This window comes from Ambystoma mexicanum, chromosome 12, assembly GCF_040938575.1.
Source record: "Ambystoma mexicanum isolate Mex_15411 chromosome 12, UKY_AmexF1_1, whole genome shotgun sequence".
NCBI lineage: Eukaryota > Metazoa > Chordata > Amphibia > Caudata > Ambystomatidae > Ambystoma > Ambystoma mexicanum.
Window position 1 is genome coordinate 359334992 of NC_090936.1, and position 24391 is coordinate 359359382.

General features: G+C 51.1%; 1 protein-coding gene across 2 annotated transcripts in view; it reads right to left on the reverse strand.

Annotated features, from left to right (window-relative positions):
* RASSF8 (Ras association domain family member 8) overlaps positions 1-24391 on the reverse strand; it is an 808051-nt gene that overhangs the window by 368495 nt on the left and 415165 nt on the right. The gene's annotated exons all lie outside the window — the stretch shown is intronic.

Below are 24391 nucleotides of genomic sequence, written 5' to 3' on the forward strand. Positions count from 1 at the left end.
CACGTATTCATGGAATCGAATAGGGAAAAACAGCGCACGGCCAAAGAGGCGCACAGGCCCATACATGTCCGCCACACGAAAGCAGGCGGTAGCGTCCCTGCGCAGGAAAAAAATGTGCGCCAAAGTTCTACACGCGCGAGAAGTTCCACACGCGACCGGGCCTGGGGGAGCGTGTGCGTGTATTTCAGGGTTGCGCGAGAAGTCCCACACGCGATTGGCCTGGGTGCGTGTATTTCAGGGGCTCGCGGGTGATTTCACACGCGATTGTCCTGGGCGCGTGTATTTCAGGGGTGCGCGAGAAGTTCCACATGAGATCGGGCCTGGGGGAGCGTGTGCGTGTATTTCAGGGGTGCGCGAGAAGTTCCACACGCGATCGGGCCTGGGGGAGCGTGTGCTTGTATTTCAGGGGTGCGCGAGAAGTTCCACACGCGATCGGGCCTGGGGGAGCGTGTGCATGTATTTCAGGGGTGCGCGAGAAGTTCCACATGCGATCGGGCCTGGGGGAGCGTGTGCGTGTATTTCAGGGGTGCGCGAGAAGTTCCACACGCGATCGGGCCTGGGGGAGCGTGTGCGTGTATTTCAGGGGTGCGCGAGAAGTTCCACACACGATCGGGCCTGGGGGAGCGTGTGCGTGTATTTCAGGGGTGCGCGAGAAGTTCCACACGCGATCGGGCCTGGGGGAGCGTGTGTGTGTATTTCAAGGGTGCGCGAGAAGTTTCTCACACGCGATTGGGCTGCGTGCGGGCATTTCAGGGGTGCGCGAGAAGTTTCTCACACGCGATTGGCCTGGGCGCGTGTATTTCAGGGGTGCACGCAAAGTTTTACACGCGATCTGGCCTGGGGGAGCGTGTATTTCAGGGGTGCGCGTGAAGTTTCACACGCGATTGGGCTGCGTGCGGGTATTTCAGAGGTGCGCGCAAAGTTTTACACGCGATCTGGCCTGGGGGAGCGTGTGCGTGTATTCCAGGGGCTCGCGGGTGTTTTCACACGCGATCGGGCCTGGGGGAGCGTGCTACGTGTATTCCAGGGGTTCGCGTGAAGTTTTTCACGCGATCGGGCCTGGGGGAGAGCGGGGTACCACTCACCGTCTGCCTTGCGTGTAGAAGAACGCGTAGCCAACACCCGCTGTGAAGTAATAGCGTGTGAACCCCAACGGATGGAAAACACACGCACCGCACGAAAAGCACGTACAGAGCAGTGTAAAGGCACGCGGGATCTCCAAGCCCTGCCAGGGCAACGCCCGTGCGCGAAACGCCACAGACGCGCTTACGCTGTAAGGGCCTTTGGTCCAATGAAATCGCGTACGCGTGCTGACGCGCTTACGCGCTAAGGCCCTTTCCTCGAATTTCACGCTGACGTGCAGGATTTTCACGTGCCAAATCACTCCGTATCAAGCTGGCCACGTGAAAACACACGGAAGACCACGCTCCTGCCCAGAAGGCCGAATTACTGCCCCCCAGTGCCCCGAGCAGCCTCCCACGTGCCATCTGCTGCTGCCTGCCTGCCTGCCTGCTGCCACCGTGCCCTGCCATTTGGTGCCTGCACATCAGCCATCTGCAGGGGTCCAGTTGCTGTGTCCACCCCTGCTGGAACAGAAGACTCCCGACTCGGATAACATCGCTCCACAGCCCAGCCCCAGGACCCAGTTGCCCACCCACTCATGCCCCTGGGGTTGCCATGTCGGGCACATCAACATCTGGCACCAGTGGCAACCCCCGGCCAAAGGGGCTTAGGGGCACCAGCTTCACTGCCACCGAAGTTGGTGTCCTGGTGGAGCAGGTCCTGGGGCAGTATGATGCCCTCTTCGGATCGTCCCGCGCCAACAAGGAAGGACGGGAGAGGATCTGGGCCGACTGTGTGGTTGCCATCAACGCGGAGGGGGTGGCAACCCGCACCATCCAGAAGGTCAAGAAGCGCTGGGAGGACTTGAGGTCCAGGACCCTCATAAAGGCCCGGCGCCTCGTGGAGGGGGGCCGGGGCCGCATGAGTTCCATCCAGATGAGGGTCCTGGAACGCATACACCCAGCGCTCCACGTCCAGGTCCTTGAGAGGGAGACCCGTCTGGAGTTGAGCGGTAAGTGGCCAAGCATTGCTGTGTGAGACAGGGCATGTTGCAGTGTGCTGGTTGTCTGATACTTGCCTGTATGTGTGACATAGGCCATGTACGCATGTATGTGTGCAGGGACATCATGGTAATGCATGTGCGACCAGTAATGTGTGAACCGCACAGTTGTTGCATGTGTTTAAATGCGACATGGGGAGCCCTATGCAGATTGCACACATGAGAACATGGTAGTCTCTGTTCCTGGACATGGGTGGGGGTGAGGGATGGGTGCTGATGCCAGGTACATATATGGTATCCATGTCTGTGTGCCTGACCTGCGTGTCTGTGACTTGTGAATGCCATGGATGCATGACACATGTCTGTGACAATTTACAGATTCACTGATGCAGCCTAGTCATCCTTGTATCCACTGTGATTGGGGTGTACGGGGCCAGATGGATGTGACTGAGGTGAAGTGTGTGCATGTGATAGGCATGACCCATGATGCATGTGAGTACCATTACATTGTATGTTTCGAGAGTCCATAGGACATGTATGGAAATGTCCATGGCATGCACCATGACTGTCACTGTGTGTGTATTGCCTGGACTGACACATGTGTTGTGGAGGGACATGATGGAAGTGTACTTTGACAGTGGCACTCATCTGCTATTGCTTCCTGTCAAGGGGACCATTGTACAGTACCCTGATGCTTGTGTTCTATGTCTCCCTCTACGCAGCGGCTAGTGAAGAAGAGGGCGGAGACGACGCTGTGGAGCAAGGCGGCGGGGATGCCCCCACGGCTGCAGCGGAAGGGGTGGGTGAGCCCCCACAGGGGCCTGCTACGGCGGAAGACGGTGAGGAGCCATCCAGGTTGGTGGTTCCCACAGAGGAGGAGGAGGCCGCCACTGAGGCGCACATGGGGCCTGGTGGGGGCATACCTGCTGGTGCAAGTGGTGCAGTCCAGGGGCAGGGGCAGGAGGCAGCACAGGTCACCGTGGAGGGGCCTGTGCATGTCGCTGTCCCTGACCCTGTGGGTGCACCACCATGCACCAGCAGGGATGCCCCGTCCCAGGCCCGTCCGCAGGTAGAGGGGATGTCCATGTCATCTGACTCCCCTCCACCTGCGGACGAGGGGACCCCTGGCCGTGTGGAGAAGGTCCTGATTGGGGTCGCGATGCGCACGGCTGTGATTCGTGATGCCGTGCGTGCTTCCCAGGAGGAGCACGCACGTCATCACGAAGAGCACCGTGCCGACGTGGCCCAATTGGGATCGTCCATGTTGGGGGGTTTCCTGCATGTGCCGGCCAATCTGGCAGCCCTCTCCTCCTCTGTGGAGACTATACGCCAGTCGTTCTCCTTGCCGTCTTCCGGGCCAGATGCCACCAGGGCCCCCTGTGGACCTGCCCTGACCAATGTAGCCAGCTTGGTGGGGATCCCATCCCTGCCACAGTCGGGAGTCAGAGGTCCAGCAGGGGTGGACACCACAGCAACTGTACCCCAGCAAATGGAGGATGTGCCGGCATCATCAGGCAGGGCACGTGCACGACGGCGTCGGTGGATTCCATCAGCCTGGATGCTGTCGTGCTGGCAAAGGCAGTGGCGTCGGAGGCAGCAGCGGAGTCAACGTGGGAGGCATCATGGCTCGGGGCCATCAACATCGGAGGGGCAGGCATCGGCCGGAGGGCAGGAGTGTCTTCCGTGTGGCAGCGGTTGGGCCAGCATATAGGTGCGGAGCGGCGGCGGGCGGAAGAGGCGCGGCTCACAATGGTCAGGGCGGAGAACTCCATGCGGAGGGCCCTGAGGCGGGCCGAGTGCCTCGAGGCAATCCGCAGGGGGTTGGAGGAGGAGACGGCTTCGTCCCTGCGGACCCTCGGGGCCATGGAACAGGACCGCCTCCGGGACATCGAACAGGAGTTCGATGATGCCCTGGCCCGGAACACCACGGAGTGAGCCGCTGGACTTGCCCGCCGCCTTTGTATTTAGTTATATAGTTAGTGTTAGGTTTCCTTTCATTTCTTTTTTTATTTGGTTGCGATTGGACAATGCGCCACATTTTTGTATATAGTTCAGTTTTTAGTTAGTTGTCATAGTTAGGTTTCATTTGGTTGGGCTCATGGACCCGGGATTATCTTGTAAATAGTTCTTCAATGGATTCTTTTATTTTTTGTTTTTTTTTCCTCGCCATGGAGCAATGGTTTTTGTTTATCATTTACACTTGGATTACTTTTCTGACTGTGACTTTGGACACCATTCATTTTGATTGTGCTGTGTGTTTTTGATTTTTTTCATGGACATTCATCTTCTTTTGGTTGTTTTGCTTTGTGGTTTTTCTCATTTCATTTCCATTCAAGTTGATTTTCAATACATTTTTATTTTCATCCTTCAATGTGTCGTATCATCTCATTGCTTTCATGCATGTCATGTTGGGTGTTTTAACATTCACTTGCAGCCATTGTGTGTGACAGACATATGTTCATTTGCATTATTTACGTTGGGTGTGTAACATGTAATTGCCTTTGATATGTGGGAGGATGCGATAGTTGGTTGGGCCTTTTGGCAGGGGAGGATGGCCATTACGGACATGATTGGGGATTGTTGGGACCCAGGTGCAGGGGGGCATGGATGGGACATGGGCGAGGGCCTGCTGGAGGGTGCCCCCGCACTGCTGGGGGGTGGGGGCCTGCTGGCAGGTGCCCCACAGTGCTGGGGGGTGGGGGGGTGGGAGACATGGGTGGGGGCCTGCTGGCAGGTGCCCCACAGTGCTGGGGGGTGGGGGGGTGTCCGACATGGGTGGGGGCCTGGTGGCAGGTGCCCCACAGTGCTGGGGGGTGGGAGGGCTGGGAGACATGGGTGGGGGCCTGCTGGCAGGGGCCCCACAGTGCTGGGGGGTGGGGGTGGTGGGGAACATGAGTTGGACATGGGTGGGGGCCTGCTGGCAGGTGCCCCGCAGTGCTGGGGGGTGGGGGGGTGGGAGACATGGGTGGGGGCCTGGTGGCGGGTGCCCCTGGTGGCTGGGGGTGCAGGGGGACATGCGTTGGTGGGCAGTAGTGCAAGTTGACATGTGGGTTGCCTGGAGGGCATGGCCATGGTGGATGGGGTGCCTGCAGGACATGTGCAGGGTAGGCCCCTGTGGTGTGAGCCACCTGCAGGGGCCGTGGAGGGTGTAGAGGGAACACCTGGGAGGACCCACACGTGCAATTCACGTGTGGTGCTCCCTGCGCACCCCTGTAATACACGTACCCTGATGAAATCGCGTGTGAAACTTCCCGCGCACCCCTGACATACACGCACGCAGCCCAATCGCGTGTGAAACTTCCCGCGCACCCCTGGAATACACGCACGCAGCCCAATCGCGTGTGAAACTTCCCGCGCACCCCTGAAATACACACACACGCTCCCCCAGGCCCGATCGCGTGTGAAACCACCCGCGAGCCCCTGAAATACACGCCCAGGCCAATCGCGTGTGGAACTTCTCACGCACCCCTGAAATACACGCACACGCTTCCCCAGGCCCGATCGCGTGTGAAACCACCCGCGAGCCCCTGAAATACACGCGCCCAGGCCAATCGCGTGTGGAACTTCTCGCGCACCCCTGAAATACACGCACACGCTCCCCCAGGCCCGATTGCGTGTGAAACCACCCGCGAGCCCCTGAAATACACGCACCCAGGCCAATCGCGTGTGGAACTTCTCGCGCACCCCTGAAATACACGCACCCAGGCCATTCGCGTGTAATACTTCTCGCGCACCCCTGAAATACACGCACACGCTCCCCCAGGCCCGATCGCGTGTGAAACCACCCGCGAGCCCCTGAAATACACTCGCCCAGGCCAATCGTGTGTGGAACTTCTCGCGCACCCCTGAAATACACGCACACGCTCCCCCAGGCCCGATCGCGTGTGAAACCACCCGCGAGCCCATGAAATACACGCACCCAGGCCAATCGCGTGTGGAACTTCTCGCGCACCCCTTAAATACACGCACCCAGGCCATTCGCGTGTAATACTTCTCGCGCACCCCTGAAATACACGCACACGCTCCCCCAGGCCCGATCGCATGTGAAACCACCGAGGGACTCTAATGCAGCAAACGTACAGGTTTTTATAACAAACAGGAAATCAAGTCCTTGGAAATCCGGAAATCGGAAATGCCTGACTGCAACCTCCTCTCATAGCTCATTGTCCCTGTATCTGTTACAGCAACATTGTGCTCCAATACACATAGCTCTCAATAGCTCTCAACCATTTGTGTCGCAAAGGCGGGTGAAAACACCCGATTTTATTTTTGGCGGGTGAGAGGCCCATTGAAACGAATGGGCGTGCAGAAGTCTTGGCGGGTGAGCCAGCTGTTCAAAGGCGGGTGACACCCGCCAAAAGCGTGTGAGTTAAGAACTATGAATACACAGCAGTCATAAGTCGATGTTTGATTCCTGAATGCCCCAATTGCTCGTTTAGAGGCTGTGGCACATAGTGCCACCCTCCACCTTCCCTCTGCCTTCCCCTCTCTTTTGACCCTATGGACAGTGCTATAAATGGACACAATTTACTCCGGGAACGCCCCTCCATTTGTGCTGGGGTTGCAGGGGCTCAAGGGGACATATATGCCTCATCCCATTCGGGAGATGCTAATACAGCAAGTGACGTCTCTAGAGATCATCATAGGGCTGGGGGGGGGGCAAATAAGTGTTAACTGGCCAAATTGCTATAAGTAAAAACATGTTTACCAAACTGTTTGCATTTATGAAAAAGGTGACATTATGCAAGTTTAGAGTAGGTGTAAGACAATAAAAGGTTTGCATCAAGTTAATGGACACCCTGAAAAAGGCCCTCGAACAAACTTCCAAAGACATTTCGTTTTACAGGTTTTGTACTGTGAGATTATTTTGGAACACATTTCATCATCCTTTGTTGCTGTAGCTTAAAATCGATTAATGAAAAAAAAATGTTTGAACAGTCTGCACATTGTACATTTGTTAAAATGTTTTATGTACCTTGTTGTAATAATGTACAGCGCTTTGGATTAAAGCGCTATATAAACACAATAAACACAAATAGAAATACAGTCTGCAATCAGCCCCTACCCACTCATCTCTCCCCCCTCATCAGGCAACTTGAATGTCCAACCAACAGAACACTGAATTGCACCTTGGCCAAACTTACACGCTTCATCTGTAACATGACAGTTCTCCATCTTCCTTAAAATGCCCACCCAGGGCTTTAAACATTTAACCCGTAACAGTGTTCCATTTAACCGGTCTCCTTTATTTCAAGTAAAACAATAGTAACAATATGACACTTGTATCCAGCTCTTCATGGTGGACAACTCCCTTGTCTAAGAGCTGTACTAAGTGTTATCAATTCCCAACTACACAGTGTTAATGGTAATGTCATGTATTGTAAAGTAGTCTTGTGGAGTGCATCTGTGAAAACTGAAATATGTGGGGGCTTTGTGGTTCTGCAAAAAAAAGAGCGGAAGTCGTTATAGGCGAGGTGTGAAACAAGTGCCATTGATGAGGGCCGGAAGTAGCAGAGTCCTGAGGGCCGGTATGGTTCTATGTGGTTGGTGGCATTGATACTTGGGTATGTGTTGCATCCAGAGGGAAGACATGCAAAATCTATCAGATGACAGTGCTGGGACACAGGGAGAGCCCCTGGTAGGGTACACTATGTGATAGAGGGAAATATGTAGCAGGCCATGATATCACCTGTTTCCCAAACAAACATTTCTGTGTTTTGGGGTGGTGTTAGCAAGAGTAAATCAGCGATGTGTGTTTTGGTCTGTGTGAGTAGTTTAAGGGCGATAGTAGAGATAAAGGTGAGTCAATCAGTTGGGGAAGGGGGAGGTGGGTTGGGGTGCCTTCGATGTGAGTCTGACCCGAATAGGTCAGTATCTATTTCATCCTGGTTTTAGAAGTTAGTGCTCTGATAGGTTTTTGTCTCCAGATTTGTGATGGCTGTTATGTTAAAATATGCGTGTTCATTCCCTTAGTGTTGCAGGAGCATGATAGCTCATTTGAGTGACTCTGGTGAGTCTTACAGTCCCAACTTGGGTGGCTAGAGACTGAACGTTTTGATTGGTGCAGTCTTTGATGGGTGGCATGATAGTTTGTCTGTTGTGGTCTATTGAGCAGCCAGGTTTTGAGAAATGTTTACAAAGACTAAGTTATTATCCTCTGTGCAGAGTCACTTGGGCATTGACCTCCAAAATGTGTTTGATTAGAATGAGAAGCTGGATTTTCAAGATACTCAATTCATCAACTTCTAAAAAATAAAGTGCCAGGTTGACCCAGTCAAAACTCAAACGTGTGACTGGAGGTTGCACAAAGATGTCAGAGACAAACGCTTAGTCAGAAATCATGCAGCCAGGCATCCTGAGTTTGGAAATATCTGCTTGGATTACTCCTTCACTGCAGTCGATATCCTGGCTCAGGGACATCATTTAGGGGTTGCAGATGCAACCCCTAAGGTCTCCCTTGCTACCCCTCTGGTCTTCCTTGCTACCCCTAAAAAATATTTTTTAAACTTCTTTTTTTTCTTTCAATGGAAGCTCTTGGGCTGTGGCCAGTGCCACGTGGCTCTTTGTTTCTGGAGTGGCTGGCTTTCTTGTTCGGGCCTCTTAAACGAAAGCAGGGGGTTCCACAAGTGTACCACTTTGAGCCCTGACCCTAAATAAGAAAGAATAGGAATAACAAATAATTTGTCTTTCTAGAATTCTATACAATGATTGCTAGACTAATTAAAGGTTTATTTCAGGCACACTTCAGGGGGGGAGTCACTGATTTAGTCTGTTCTTAAACACCTCAAATTCACAATGCAGACAAAATACTCCAAAAAGCATTTAGAGTATAATAAGCATCCCTTTCGGACTATGTATTTTCCTTTTCGCAAGTTGCAGTTATAGCATGTTTTTTTCTGCTGTTGTCTCTGTTATGATCATCACAAGACATTCCATCTCTGTGTCTTCGGTCACTTGACAAAATTCATGTGCCTGAAAGTTTGTGTACAGTGTAGAAATGTTTGACCATAGCACCTAAAGTGGCCCTTGATTTCCTTGAGCCACATTTAATGCCTTGTTGTAATGTGTCTATCTGTCCTTTCTCCATGGCATGCTGTTCAGGATGTTTGTTTGCATGTATCAGGTAACGAGTGCCCAGAGTACGGGATGCCGTGTGACTGCACTGCTTTCCCGGCACTACTCTAAAGTCTTTAATACACAATAATGAACCCTCCCAATGGTATGTATTTTTCCAACCTCTGAAGTCTGAAAGGTAGATCCACGCAGGCTTGTCATGTGGCCAACATTGCACCAGACCTGCAGATGAACTGGCCTGCTGTTAAATCTCAGTTACAAGTTTAATGGTATCCACTAAAGAGTGTAATTTGCTTTCTGACTTTCAGAACATTCAGACATGTAACTGCTTATTTTACTATAGCATGTAAGATAGCTAAGTGGGTTGAGCGCTTGCTGCTGCAGTGTGTGTGTGATCTGCAGGATGCAGGTTCGAAATCTGGCAAGGCCAACTCAGCCTTTCATCCTTCTGAGGTTGATAAATGAATACCAACACAGGTTGGGTGATATTGCATGTATCTTTGTTCTATATAAAGCACTCCAGCGTAAGTGCTATATATTAACACAATTATTTGGCCTTGGCTCTCAAGCGTCTGCTTGCTTTCACACTAATTTGGTAGTATGGGCATATACACACTGATATTAACGATACATATGGTGATCCATTCTTGTATGAAATTTATATCACATTACAGTGATATAACCATATTTTTCGGAGTGTACTTAGGCACAATGCTATGTCATGCCACTTCCTGTTCGTTCGTTCATGGGCTTTTTTTCGACGAAACAAGTAATCAAAGCAACAATTCAAAAAATACATCATATACACTTAAACAGTTCTATAAAAATGCCACCATCATCAGGTCATCACATAAAAACAAATAAATAATGACATATAAATGATGCCTCATAAAATACTTAAAATACAGTTCATATTCTGATAAAAATGAATCACGCTCCTTCCACCTCTTTAAACGAACCGTCCATACCCACTTCAGATAACTGGTGGTTGCAAACACTGCAGGCTTGTCACCGGAGTGTGGGCAAGCAGCCATAGCTTCGGCGACTGTCCTGCAGCTACGATAGCGGTTTTAGGAAAGGTTTCCTCAGGCCCGTGGAGGCCAGGCACAGCAAAATCAGATGACGGAGGTCTTCTTTAGAATCTTTACATAATCAACACATCAGGGAATTAGCCTTGCCCGAGTTATGTAAGAAGTTAGCTGTGGGTAAGATCTCCAAACAGAATTTTGTATACCAAGATCTTTCGAATTTAGTGGGAATGTAATCTAAGTCTTCCTCGCATCCAACCTGATTGTTAATGGCAACTAAGGTTACAGATGCCCGTGAATTCAACTAATTTTCACGCTCAACCTTAATCAGGGCTGCAAGCTTCACCTCTGCACTAGAGCCACAAGTTAGAGCACATGGATTACACCAATACTCCGCAAGACCCAGGTCCCCCGGCAGATTCTTAACATGCATGAACCATTTCAACGAGCTGCCCCCTTGTTGAGCCAGAACATCTAACAATGTTTTGTCAAGGGGTGAAATGTTGTGTTCCATCGCTTCCCGTAATGTCACTTCGGGGTGGGGTCGAATCACATCACTTCCTGTGATGTCATCAGCGGTCAAGGGTCGTGTGATGTCACTTGCGCTACCCCTGGCATTTTGGTGAAATGACGTCCCTGTCCTGGCTCCTGATACACAGTGACTGGTCATCTTTTAAACGTTGAGCATGACTCACGCAAAGGGAATACTGAGCTCAGGACCCCACATACTTATGGAAACTGAAATCTGCCCCAGAGTCCAAGGTCCACCTTGGAAGGCAACATTGAAGCATAAATGTTTAGGGGGCTACGTTTAGGTGAGTAGGTGAGTTAGCTGAATAAAATGTATGAACAATCTGCAATCAGCCCCTACCCACTCTGGTAGGTGAATGGACATGTTAAAATAAACATTGCCAAACACTGAAATAACAATAAAGGTGGGTGAATTGAGGGAGAGAAGGTAAGATGTAGGTTTTGGTGTAACGTACAATTTCTGTACCCATTCTGTATGAGAGAAGTTATCACTTCTGCTGCCTGTGACCTCATGCTTCCTCTGCTGCACTCAAAGGTAGGGGGATACTTGCAATAACCCTGCCGGTGCAGAAATTAACCTTATCTTTTGTTATCTGGGCCCTTCCTTTCCCCAGACTGCCCTTAAAGGTTTTATCTCACTTTGAATGTGAACATTCAATGTGATCATATGTTTGTGGATGTGTGTCCGCAAGGGGGCCTGGGGAATCCATTACAGTGACCAGATAACTACATGCCACTGAGAAATCATTTCCCCCAGTAACTTTTTAGTCCTGGAAATATCCGAATCATCTGTTGGAATGGTTATGCAGGCAAAGGAGTTACCCGCTGTTGCTTATTTGATTTAATTAATAATATGCAAAAACAAAGCCCTTTAGTGGAGGCGTAAGGGCTGGGAAGTTCAAGCACCTGCTTCAAACCCTCTTCATTCAGTATTCTTGCACAGTAATTGTAGTTTTAGTTTCATACTATAAAGTCAGGTTTATAAATACCAGAATGCAATGTGATGAAGAGCTCGCTTACATTGGCTAATTTGAGATGCCTTCTCACTGGGTTATACATGTGTGACATGTACCTGTTCCTAGTCATTTCTTGATGCAGTCATGTAGCTTGTTTTTTATGGATGATGTACATACAAGCCAGAGACAGCATACCTTTATTGAGAAGCCATCAACTACCTAATAGTAAGAGACAGTCAGCCTCATTACGAGTACGGTGGTAACTGTGCCGGAAAAACCTGCAGGCTACCGCCGGACCCATATTACCATTCTGCCTCCGTGATTCCCATAATCACTGGGGCATTATGACCCCGGTGACCCAGGAATCCTGGAGGTGGAATTCTGTAAGTCCCCATTCCCATAGGACTCCATGGGGATGGGGACAATGAAAACACTGGTTCGGTCTATGACGGAGCCAGTGTTTCCATTTGCGCCTGGAGGCGGGTGACGTTACTCCTGCCAGGTCAGACCTGGTGGGAGTGACACCTCCCGCCTGCAGGACTCTGAATCAGCCGGTCCGGAAAGAACAGTGGCAGCGTTTTTACCGCCACCGTTTGTTCCGGACTGGCAGGGTCGTAATGAGGCCCAGTGTGCTTGTAACTAAAACAGTCATCAGTCTCAGGTCCACTTCAAATAGTCAAGGACAGTCCATTTAACAGGGGGGATCATTGTGACAAGGCCAGTAGCACCTCTAACACAGGGGTGGGAGGCCTACCAGGCAGAAATCCAGAGCCAGCCCTACCCATGAAGGGGATGCTGGCAGTTGGGAGGGACCCAATCCTGCCCCCCCACTTGTGCAAGCATATTTCTATGGAGACCACTCACCTCAAGCCATGCCTCTAATACCAGATGCACGCCAGTGTACTTCTATTTGTTGTAGAAACTCTGAAGTGAAAAGTGATCCAGCGACTCACAATCAGCCACAGAAACAGGACATGTGACCACCATTGATAGGCAGCCAGACACCGCACAGAAGGAGGAGCATAGTGAGAGAAAGAAGGAACAGGAACTCAGCAGTCTCATACTGCAGCGGTGCATACGAAGAACTACAGGCAGCCATCACACACAAGCAGCTTGTACACTAAGTAGGAACAGTTGGGGAAAGACTGGCGTCCTCGAGCCTAAAACCCAAGACCACAAGGGGTATTCAAGGGGGATGTCACCCCTCCCAAACACCATACTTACTTGCAGGGCACAAGAATTAGAGCCCCACAAACCGTTCTTGGACATTTGCCTTCCTGAGCTACCCTGGAATTTCTGTGGCACCACAGTGCAGAGATAGTATGCAGGGATCACCACCCTCCCCACACTTATCACATTTACTTATCATGTCACATATGGGAAGGGGAAAACAGGGCAGGATTGGATAGGGACAAGGGCGCAATCCAAGGAAGGGGGAGGAGGATAAAAGGAAGCAGCAGAAAGTGGGAACTGTGGGTTACTAAGATGAGGGCAGAGCTGGAGGTGGAGGACGATCAAGAGACCAGTACGAGGGACGAAGGAGAGTCAGACGGTGGAGGTGGATTGGGGATCAAGTGACGTATTGGCTTATGAGTGGTACTGCAGTTCAAGTGTGCGTATTAGCGGGGCGAGTGTGTAGAAAGATTAGTACGAGGAGTGCTTGTGAAGTGGGTGGTACTGAGACACCTATCAGCCCAAATTATTGCATTAGAGTACAGATAGGATATGGGCCAAAATAAAAGGCTCTACAAGTTGACAGTCGTACCCTTTCCTGGGTCCCGTGGCAAAAGGATGGCATTTGGAAGTTGTTGCAAGTTCAAGATGGCCAGAATATGCTCAGCTTCGAGTTCTTGCGTTTTAAGTAGAAGCTGAGACAATCTGAAAATCGCCGTTATCATGTGCTACGGGATGTCTTTGACATGTTATTCTCTCACACTAATGCTAGATTGCATGGGTTACACACAATCTTGCAATTGTCTGCAAGTATGCCGCTCTCTGCCTCATTGCTTTACAAGCTTCCTGCCCCCTTCGGATCCAGCCTAGCTTCTCAACATGGTAGGAATAGTGGGACTCGGACCCTGGCTATAATAGGTCTGATATGGAATGGGTATGTGTGGGTTTGTGCAGGTCCAGCTAGGTAGAAGATTGATTTAGATCTCCATTGCACACAAGAGGCCATTGCATAGATTGGTCCCCATGGAGGATGTGGTCCTGTAAACTATCCCAAGACAAAACTCGCTGGAACTGCAGGGGGAGCCGAGGGTACGGCCATTCGGGGATGACCTAATGTTGGGTCTCTCCCTCTGCCAGACACTGCTGATCTGTGTGCTGGGTCTGTTCCCTCTCACTATCGTTGCGCCTGCTTACTTGGGTGTGCACAGCTCTCATGATGGCTAAAAAGCCCATTCTGAGGTTGTGGAAGAGTGATATGTGTCCTACTGTGGATGATTGGCTGCATAGCTTTTTTTTTTTTTTTATTTTTTTATTTTGAGAATAACCAATACAAACCAAACTTGCAGCATTAAGTACAATAGAACCGTAAACATCAATTAACACTTGTTACTGCACCCCAAACCCCTCCCCCCGCTCAAGAGCTTATCAACCTTTCGGTTCTGTATCCACTACGTGTGGCTGGGTGTCGCTTCCTTCCGAAGCTGCAGGGTCCACTGCCGTGCCAAACAGTCCTGTAATTAACATCCTCCAAGCCGCCAGGTTACCCACATCTTCCTCCCCGCAATTGCTACATGCCTCCTGCCATACCACCGTTTCAGCCTCCGCCCATTTTTGCAAGTCCCGCCACCATACCTCTATCCGTGGCTTGTGGCATTGCTTCCAGCTCATGGCTATCCTTCTTTTAGCAAGCACATACGCCAGGTCCCTCAGTTTCCCAAGATGTTTAGTGTTCCGTGGTCTGGGAAACCCTCCCAGCAGGCAGGCCAAGGCCGTATCTATGTGTAGCGGGACCCCTTTGTCTGCTAGTTTCCGTGCCACTTCCCCCCCCAAAAAGCTTCAATCACTGGGCAGGACCAGAACATATGTATCATGTCTGCGTCTTCCTCATCGCATTTCGGACATGCTTGTCTTCCTGCGCTCGCAAACTTGGATATTCTCTTCGGGGTCATATAGGCTCTATGTGTAATGTATAGCTGTATTTGCTGCAATCTAGCATTCCTGGACACTTTCTTATGGTATCCCATGGCCCGTTCCCACATCCCATCGGTCAGCTGCGCCCCCACCTCCGCTTCCCAGTCCAACCTCAAGTCCATCAAATCCTTCCCCACCCGGGTCATCACCACCTCGTATAGTCTAGAGATCTCGTGCCCGCCCTCTGATATGTCATATATCGTTCCAATCAGAGCGTCTGGTTCTTCCGCCAGCAGTCTCCGGCCAGGTTTTATGGATAGTCTGCACCAGCCTAAGGTACGTGACATATTGGCCCCCATGCAACCCTGTCTCTTCTCCCAGGTCTCCGAATTCCCTAATAGCCCCTTCTTGCCATATATCTCCCAATGTGGCCAGCCCAACCGATTCCCAATAGGTCCTAATTATCATCCTAAGCTGGCTGTCCCCCTTAGTTAAGGCAACTAGCGGCACCTGTGGGGAACATGGGTACGGGCTCTCCATCAATTGGCATGCTCTGTGCCACATCTTCCACCCAAGCAACAACATACTCGGGCGTTCATTCAGTTCAAGTCTAGGGACCCAGATGATCTCTTTTAGGTAAAACGGGGCGCAGTCCTGCCCAACCAGCCTAGATTCAGGAGTTTCTTCATCAGAAAGCCATTTAGTTACATATTGCAATTGGCTGGCCACATAATAGGCCTCAAAGTTCGGCAGCTTGATGCCCCCTCTATCATGGAAGTTCTGTAGCTTCCATAGCGCCACTCTATTGCGGGTGCCGTGCCACAGGAAGTCCCTACACATGCTGTTAAGTTTGGCAAAGAACTTCTTGGGTATCAGGTATGGTATAGTGCAACAGCCTAGGCAGGACCACCATCTTGAGCATCGCCCCCCGCCCCATCATCGCCAGCGGCAGCTTCTCCCAAAACTTCATGTCCGTGCGGATTTTCTTCACAGCCACCTCGGTATTGTGCAAGTGTTCCCCCTCCACAGTGTGATATACATCAATTCCGAGGTAGCGGAAAGAATCAGCTGCCCAAGGCACGGACAACACTGGCAATCGTTCCGGAGGGACTCCTGTGTAGCTCCCCAATGGAAACATGCTCGATTTTCGGGGGTTTACCGCTATGCCGGACAGTTCCGCATACTTTTCCATGACCTCTAAAATGTACTGGAGATTTTCCTCCGGATATTTTAAATACAGTAACAAATCATCAGCATATAAGGATATTAGGTGTTTCTCTCCTCCCACTTCAATGCCAACCAAGTCATATTGTTGTCTGAGGTACACTGCTAAGGGCTCCAGGGCTAGGATGTATAACATCGGGGACCAGGGGCACCCTTGTCTGGTGCCTCTACTGAGTTGCCACCTCTTAGATATCACTGATCCCGTGCGCACTCTGGCCAGTGGTTCGCTGTACAACAATTCCACCCACCTAACATAACCCGGTCCGATCCCGTATTCTTCCAGGGCCGCCAGCAACCATGGCCACCTCACCGAATCAAAAGCCTTGACTGCATCTAGGGACACCACCACCATCTCTTCATCACTTCTGTTCCCCTCTTCAATCACCCGGTGGAGTCGCCTGTGGTTGTGAGTTATATTTCTATTGGGGACATAGCCTGTCTGATCCGGGTGTATCAATTTACTGATAACCCTTCGTAGCCTATTAGCTAGGACCGCCGTCAGGATCTTGCTATCCTGGTTCAACATTGACAGCGGCCTATACGAGCCGCAGCAATGCCCCGGTTTGTTGGGCTTGGGGAGCGGTACGATTAGTGCTTCTCTAAGCGTATCTGGTAGCCGACCCTTCTCAAAAGATTCATTGAACATCTCTAGCATAGGGGGGAGTATCTCTGCCCTATATACTTTATAAAACTCGCCCGGGAATCCGTCCGTGCCCGGGGTCTTGCAGGTGGGCAGCCGTTTCACCACCTCCTCTAGTTCATCCAGGGTAATAGGTGCGTCTAGCTCCTCCCTTTCTTCGTCACTAATCCTAGGTAGTTCCATGTCTTTCAATGTGTCTCTGATCTCTTCCTGGTTTTCCCCTCCTCTCTCCTCATACAGTATTCTATAATAGTCAAAAAAAGCCTCATTGACTCCTTCTTGGGTGTCAACCTCCTCCCCATTCTCTCTGGTTATCATCCTAATCGGGGGCCTGGGGGTTTCGCTCTTATATAACCACGCCAGCAAGCGGCCAGTTTTGTCCCCACCCGCATGTTGCCTCTCGACATATTTTCTATAGTTAAGGTTGCAGAGCCTTTCCCAAAGCTCCGCACACCTCTGCTGCAGCTCGAGTACTAATTCTGCGTCCCCTCCTGCCGTGTCGCTTTCGCGCTCCAATTGCTTCTCCGCCTTCTCTAGTTCTGTCAGGACCCCACCCTGCAGGCCCTTTGACTTGGAAATGGCAGCACCCCGCAACACAACCTTGAAAGCCTCCCAGAGTGTGCCCGCTGAATCCACACTGCTCGTGTTCACCTCAAAGTACTGCAAGATCGCAACCCTGATGTCCTCCCTGAAGACTGAGTCTCTAAGCGCCTCCGCACGGAGACGCCATGTAGGTATCCGCGCCCTAGGGCGACAGTACTGCCAGGTCAGCACCAGGGGCGAGTGGTCCGACAGGACCCTTGCTCTATATTCTATTTGGGTGGTCGCTATCACCACATCTGGCGTGGCAAAAAAATAATCCAATCTCGTATGTAAGTGCTGCGGAGCAGAGTAGTGAGAGTACTGCGTGGCATTAGGGTGTTTCAGTCTCCAGACATCCGCCAACCCAAAGTCCTCCAGTAATGCCTGTAATACCCTGGCCGCCGGGGTGGGCCGATCAATCTTATCATCAGACCTGTCTGCCTTTGGGTCGAGCACGCAGTTAAAGTCCCCTCCCCAAATAATCGCTCCCCCCACACACGCACCCAGGTGAGTGCATAGGGTTCTGAAGTACGTGGCAGTGTTTTGGTTGGGGGCGTATGTATTGATAATGCACACCTCTTTGTTCTCTACCAAGGCCCTCAGCATGACCAGCCTGCCCTCCGTGTCCACCACCTCCTGTATGATTCTGAGCGGAACATGCAGTGCCACCCAGATCAGCACTCCCCTAGCATAGGCAGAGTACGGCAAGCCCACTACTGTGCCTCTCCACTTTTTCCCCACCAGTTCCAACTTCTTGTTCCTTTTTAAATAGCTGTTAAGTCCCCTGACATTCCAGGTGTCGATCTTAAGGTCTCCCATGGCACATGCGTATCTTCCTGCTTCCCATGTAGCGACTCCCCTTTACCCACGTGATACAGATGGCATCTCGTTCTAGTAGCTCCTCGTACCAGCTCAAACCCCCTTTAACTATGTACACAGCAAAACCCCAACTTCCCTCCCCTCCCCCCCGTCCCTTCCCCAACATCACACACCCCAACTGCTGCCCAGCTCCAGCCTCGGAGCTCAGGCACCCCCACATCTAGCCCCGCAAGCACCGATCGATGCACAGAGCTCAGTAGGGTGAGGTCGCCCTAATGGCCACCCAACTAAAACTATCGTGGGGTAAAAAGAATCGTTCCGTAAGGCTCCCGTTTAAGTAAACATTAATCACAGTGCCCATGACAAACAGTGCAATCATCTGACCTTCTCTACCGAAAGCTTCGCAAACAACTATAATCAAGTCCCACGTGCCACGCCATCTTGCGACACCATTTTCATGCCTCCCGTATCTCCTCCGAGCCCTTTCTCGTCTGAACTTCTGATTCCTGGGGGCATCCTTGTGCATCGAGCCATCCCATGGCATCCTCCGGGGTCTCAAAAAACAGAGTTTTATGTGCATGAATGACCTTCAATTTTGCGGGATAAAGTAACATATATTTGTGGCCCGCCTCGCTCAATCTCCGCTTTACTGACCCGAAATTCATGCGGCTACGCTGTACAGTCAGGGTATAATCCGGGTAAGCCGTGATGTTTGCCGCCCCTCGTGTGATCGTTCCTCCTTTTCGAAAGTGTTCAAGTACCCTCTCCCGGTCGTGGTAGTTGAGAATTTTAGCAATCATAGGCCTAGGCGGGTTCCCCGGCGGCGGCCTCCTCGTTAGGGCTCTGTGTGCCCTTTCTACTGCAAATCCTTGGGATAGGGCCCCTCCGGATATTTCTTGTAGTAACATGGATTCGATGAATTCGTAGGGTCACGGCCCTCCATCCCCTCCGGCAGGCCCACGATGCGGATGTTGTTGCGACGGGCTCGTCCTTCCGCCTCCTCCGCTCTGCTCTCCAGGTTGCCCACTCTTTGTATCAGGGCGTGCAAGTCGGCTTTATGGGAGGCGCAATCCGCAGTATTCGGGCCGACTTCCTTCTCAAGGGACTCTGTGCGCTCCGCCAAGGCCCTGACATCCTGTCGGAGCAAGTTAACGTCCTCTTGGACCTCTCCGACCTTGAGGTCCAGCGCCATTTTCAGTTCGGTGACGGCCAGTTCCAGCTTAGATTCCCAGGCCGCCCTTAGGTCCGCAATCGCCGCCAGGATTTCTTGGTTGGCGCCCGAAGACATTGTGCCGCTCGCAGCCAGCGCATCCTTGCTCTTGGTGGTGTCCTGGCCTGGGGACGTCCTAGTGAAGTCGTCCAGGGTGGGCTGCTTCGCCTTCGGCCGCACCGTCCTATTCGACATGACCCAGGGAATCTGTAGTCTGCTCAAGTGACGAGTGTGCGCGCAGTGCGCCTCATTCGCTGGGTCACCGTGCGGCTCACTTCTTTCCTTGTTCCGGTCCCTGGTCGGCCATTTTGTGTCGTCCTTCGTCCCCGGTGTCCTTATCTCATCCGCACCGATCTCCGTCGTCGTCACTCCTGCACCATCCAGAAGTTCCCCATGCGTAGCCCACACATTCACACACCGGCATGTGTTTCGTCAGTGGTCAGTGGTCCGTCTTAACGCACATATTTGCCCGGATCGTTGCAGGATCTCGGGAGCTCCTCCAGAACGCGTCCTCCTACATGGCTCTCGTAGCCACGCCCCCCGATTGGCTGCATAGCTTGATGCTTTTCTCCAATACAGAGAGAAAGTGTCTTTCCAAATCAAACAACAACTGAGAAGATATGATAATATCTGGGACAGTTATAACGATGTGTATGTTTGATGTCTTCTTTCCTTTCCTTTTCTCCCCTTTTTTTCTCTCTCTTTCTCTTTTCAAGGTGATGTTGATTTGCTGTTACTTCATGCGGCTCTCAAACTGCCTGCCATTGTTTTCTCAAAGCAGTCTTCTGAGGGTAAATGTCTTATAAGCACTAAGCATGTCCTTCACTGAAGTCTGGTTAAAAACAGGCATTGGCAAAGCCATCCATCTTGGCTTGTTTACAAGTATTAGGCATTTGCCAGGCACTGAATTAGATGCCCAGGTACCCTCACACTTTTTGCATGTGCTACCATCAATGGGCAATTAATACCACTACGGGAGTGCCTGGCAAGCACCTGTCCTATGCCTACACAAAAACCCAAACTGTTGGCATTGCCAATGTTTGTTTGTTTCAGTTTCTGTCCCTATACTGCACGTTTAACATTACTATGAACTATAAGATGGTATCTGAAGTTTGATCAGCCACTAGCAGGCTCAGACTGGCCTATAGGGCAACAGGGCAAGGCCCGAACCAAAAACACAAAATGATAGTATGGGCCAGTTATTTGGGTCAAAGTGGGCCACCATTTTAGCCAATGTGGGCCATTTTGATGAGTTACTTCACTATGCGGCTAGTAGTTTTGGCCCTTGTCGCTGAATGAACATTCTTTAATTTGCACAATTTGCATTACATTTTATCCCAACACTCCTCCTTGTGTACTATTCAAACAGTCTGTCATGAAAGGAACGAATTGCCATTTGCAACTGCGGGCCACTTTTTTTTTTTCAAATTGAATTTTATTGGTTTAATGACAACAAAGAAAGGTACAAACAAACTAGGGGGGGAACCGCCAACACCTCACGTTATGCCCCGAGTCTTCAGGTTGTAAACCCTGCCTTCCCTCCTAAACCCCTCCCCCCCTTTAACCTATAATGCCTCATGTAATAGTGAATGCTCAGAATCTGGTTTAACAAGTCTGTGTGGAGAGGCCCATTGTTATTACTCAAGGCTCTGCATAACACTTAAATGTGCACATCCCTTGGCCAGTGCCGAGTCAAGTCCCACTGGGTAATCTATGTCTTTCCCCTTCCTTCCTACCCAAAGTTGGCACAAAACTGTTGCCATTCTCCTTCCAGGTCTACCCTGCCCCCATGAATTGCAGCCGTGACCTTTTCCATTAAGTAAATGTCCGTGGCCGTATCTGACCATTCCTTCCGACTTGGCAGTTCTTTTCTTTTCCAATATCTGGCTATCCACGCCCTTGCCGCTAACAACAGGAAGTGTGACTTGTGGGGCAGGGGTTGCCAGTGTCCTCCTAGATATTCCAGCCCAAACAGTATCAATACAGGGTCTAGCCCCCACTTCACCCCCCCTGCAATCTTAATCCATCCCAGGACTTTGGTCCAATACATCTTAACCATGGGGCATCCCCACCACATGTGCCAGCAGTCTGCTCTGTCTCTGCAACCATGCCAACACAGGGGACCCGCCGTCTGAAACATTTTAGAGGGACGCACCGGGTCATATTGCCACCTTTACAACAACTTCACACCATGGAGTTCATATTGGCATGCTAAGGATGTTTTACCAGCCCTCCTACACATGAATTCCCACGGGTGTGTAGCCACCTCCATGCCCAAATCCCTTTCCCACCTCTGCCGGAGCCCTTCACCAATCCTCTAAGGTTTCTACTAGAGCTCTGTATAACAGTAATATGAGGCCTGGCATGATCGCATGCCCATTTTACACTTTTTTCAACCAGTGTTAGGTCTCCCTGGATCCTGTTGTGCCATTTCTTTCCACACAAGACTCCCTTCAACCTAAGGTATAGTAGGATCGGCATCCTTCCAGTCCCCAGAGTAGCTTCCAATTCCTGCATCCCAATAAATGCCCCTCTACCCAGAGCTGACCGACTCGGGACAGCCCTGCCTCGAATCAACCCCTGGAATCTCTCCAGTTATGGTATTTCATCCCGCACTGGTGGGGCCAAGATGTGAGTCATCGGCATAAGCCATGCAGTGATCCCTCGCCCACCTGCTCCCCTTCCCTAAACCTCATAGTAAACTCCCAGATAGGGGGGATCTCTAATTCTCCTAGGGAGCCAACCTCTTGGGAGCCAAAGCCACTCCCCCACCGTGACCGGGTGCAGATGAAAAGTTTCCAGAAAGACCCATTATTTGTCCCTGTCCTCTCTGAGGTGAGGTACCATTGCCCTCATTTGCGCTGCTTTATAGTATAACCCCAGATCTGGGAATCCCACCCCCCTTCCCCTTAGGTAATCTCAACGTGTCATATCCCACCCTTGGCTTCCGATTTTGCAATAGGAACTGCAACATCCGAGACATAGCCTTCTGCAGAAAGGTCTCCGGGACTTTCACCGGTAACATCTGAAAGCGGTACAAAACTCTGGGCAGGGGGTTCATTTTCAATGCATGCCCATCCATAAATGTGCCCTTTTCCTCAGCCCAACATCTCATTGAACAATTTGGTAAAAAGAAGAGGGTAGTTTGCCTCACCCAAGTCTCTCTAACTATGGTAAACCCTAGGTACTGTATCTTCTTTAACTCAATTTCCAACTCCAGGGGCTGCAAGGTCCCCAGATCTCTCTGGCCTTCATCAGCAAATGGGAACATATCAGATTTCCCCCTGGTCATCTTGAGGCCGGCATATTGACCGTACTTCGCAATAATATCTAGGGCCGCCAGGATCGAGCTTGACGGATTCACTAGATGAAGCAGGATTTTGTCTGCATAAAACCCTACCTTGAATTCCCTCTCCCCAACCCTGATCCCCTTCACTTGTGGGGCCTGCCTGAGCTGCTCCGCGAGTGGCTGTATTGACAGAGCGAAGAGAAGCAGCGAGCGGGGACAGCCCTGCCTCATGCCCCTCCACAGCCTAATAAACCTAGATAGCCTTCCATTGGCTGCCACCCTCACCACCGGGGAAGCATACAACGCCCAAATTCCCTTCAACATTCTTTCACCAAATCTGTATTTCTGTAAAACACTGTAAAGAAAGCCCCAATTCACCCAATCGTATGCCTTCTTGGCATCCGGGGCCCCCAGCACAGGGTTACCCATCCCCTTCACTGCCTCCTCCATCAAATTCAGTGTTTTACACAGTGTGTCTCCCCCTGCCTCCCCTGTATAAACCCTGCCTGGTCCGAATGGACCAGGCAGGACATGACCCGCTCCATCCGTGTGGCCAGTATTCTGATGAAAATCTTGGCATAAACATTTAACAGAGATATTGGGCGGTAAGATGTACAATTCTTAGGATCCTTCCGCTCCTTGGGTATGAATGGTATCAATGCCCTGCCAAAAGAGGGAGGTGCCCTCCCTGTGGACAAGACGTGATTGAAAAATCTAGCCATGTGCTGCTCCAGGCTGCTGGAGAATACCTTATAAAACCCTGAGGTATATCCGTCTTCACCGGGAGCCTTCCCTAATTTCAACCTACTAATTGCCCTTAGTATCTCCTCCTGAGTGATCAGCGTCTCCATGTCTTCCAGCTATTTCCACCGTAATCGTGGGAGGGAAACATCATTCAAATACTCCTCAACTCCCCCTCTTCGAGACTCCCCTCTTCTCCATATAATTGCTCATAAAATACTGCAACTTCCTCCAAAACTTCACCCGTGCTAGTATGAAGCTTCCCCACGGAGTCCTCAACAGCTGACACCACCTATGCGTTCTTTGTCCCCAGAGCTTCGCTACGATCAAGGCATCAGCCTTATCCCCCTTCTCGTAGTACCGCTGTCTCAATGACGGGAGGCCTGCGACCACCCTCCCCACCTCAATTTCCCTCAGCTACTGTTTGCCCCTAGTCAATTCCAGATCCTCCTTAACGTTACTCCCCCCCCCACCTGGGTCTCCTGTCTCCAGTGCCCTTATTTCCTTCCTCAGCGTTTCCGCTCAAAGTGTCCTGATTCTCTTTTTAGCCATGCCCTCGCATATCAGGAGGCCCCGCCACGGAGTTTTAGCTGCCTCCCACACCGTTCGCAGGTCCACTTCCCCTGTATCATTGATGCGTAAGTATTCTTCAATGGTGGCCTTCATATCCTCGACAAAGACTACATCTTTCAGCAACATATTGTTGCAGCGCCAGGGAGATTCCCTCGTTTTGAGGCCCCACAATGATACAGACGTGGAGACCATATCGTGGTCCGACCAACTAATAGTTATATGTGTACTTGTTACCACCCTGTGACCTCTGCATAAACCAATAGTCGATCCTCGTTCTGGACCCATGAGATGGGGAGAAAAACGTATAGCTCCTGACAACCGGGTGGCCATCCCGCCACACGATCACCAAGTCCTGGCATCTCATGTAATCCAGGAGGCCCCCCAACCTTCCCCCATTCTTCCGCTTCCTTCATTACCACCACCCCCACTATGGTCCATGCCCCGATCGGGCCACATATTGAAATCCCCTCTGAGTAACAATAGTCCCACCGCCTGACCAAGTATTTCACCCATGGCTTCCCGGTGGAACTGGGGCTGTCCCGTGTTCTGACAATATAATGTAGCTGGGGACACCTGCA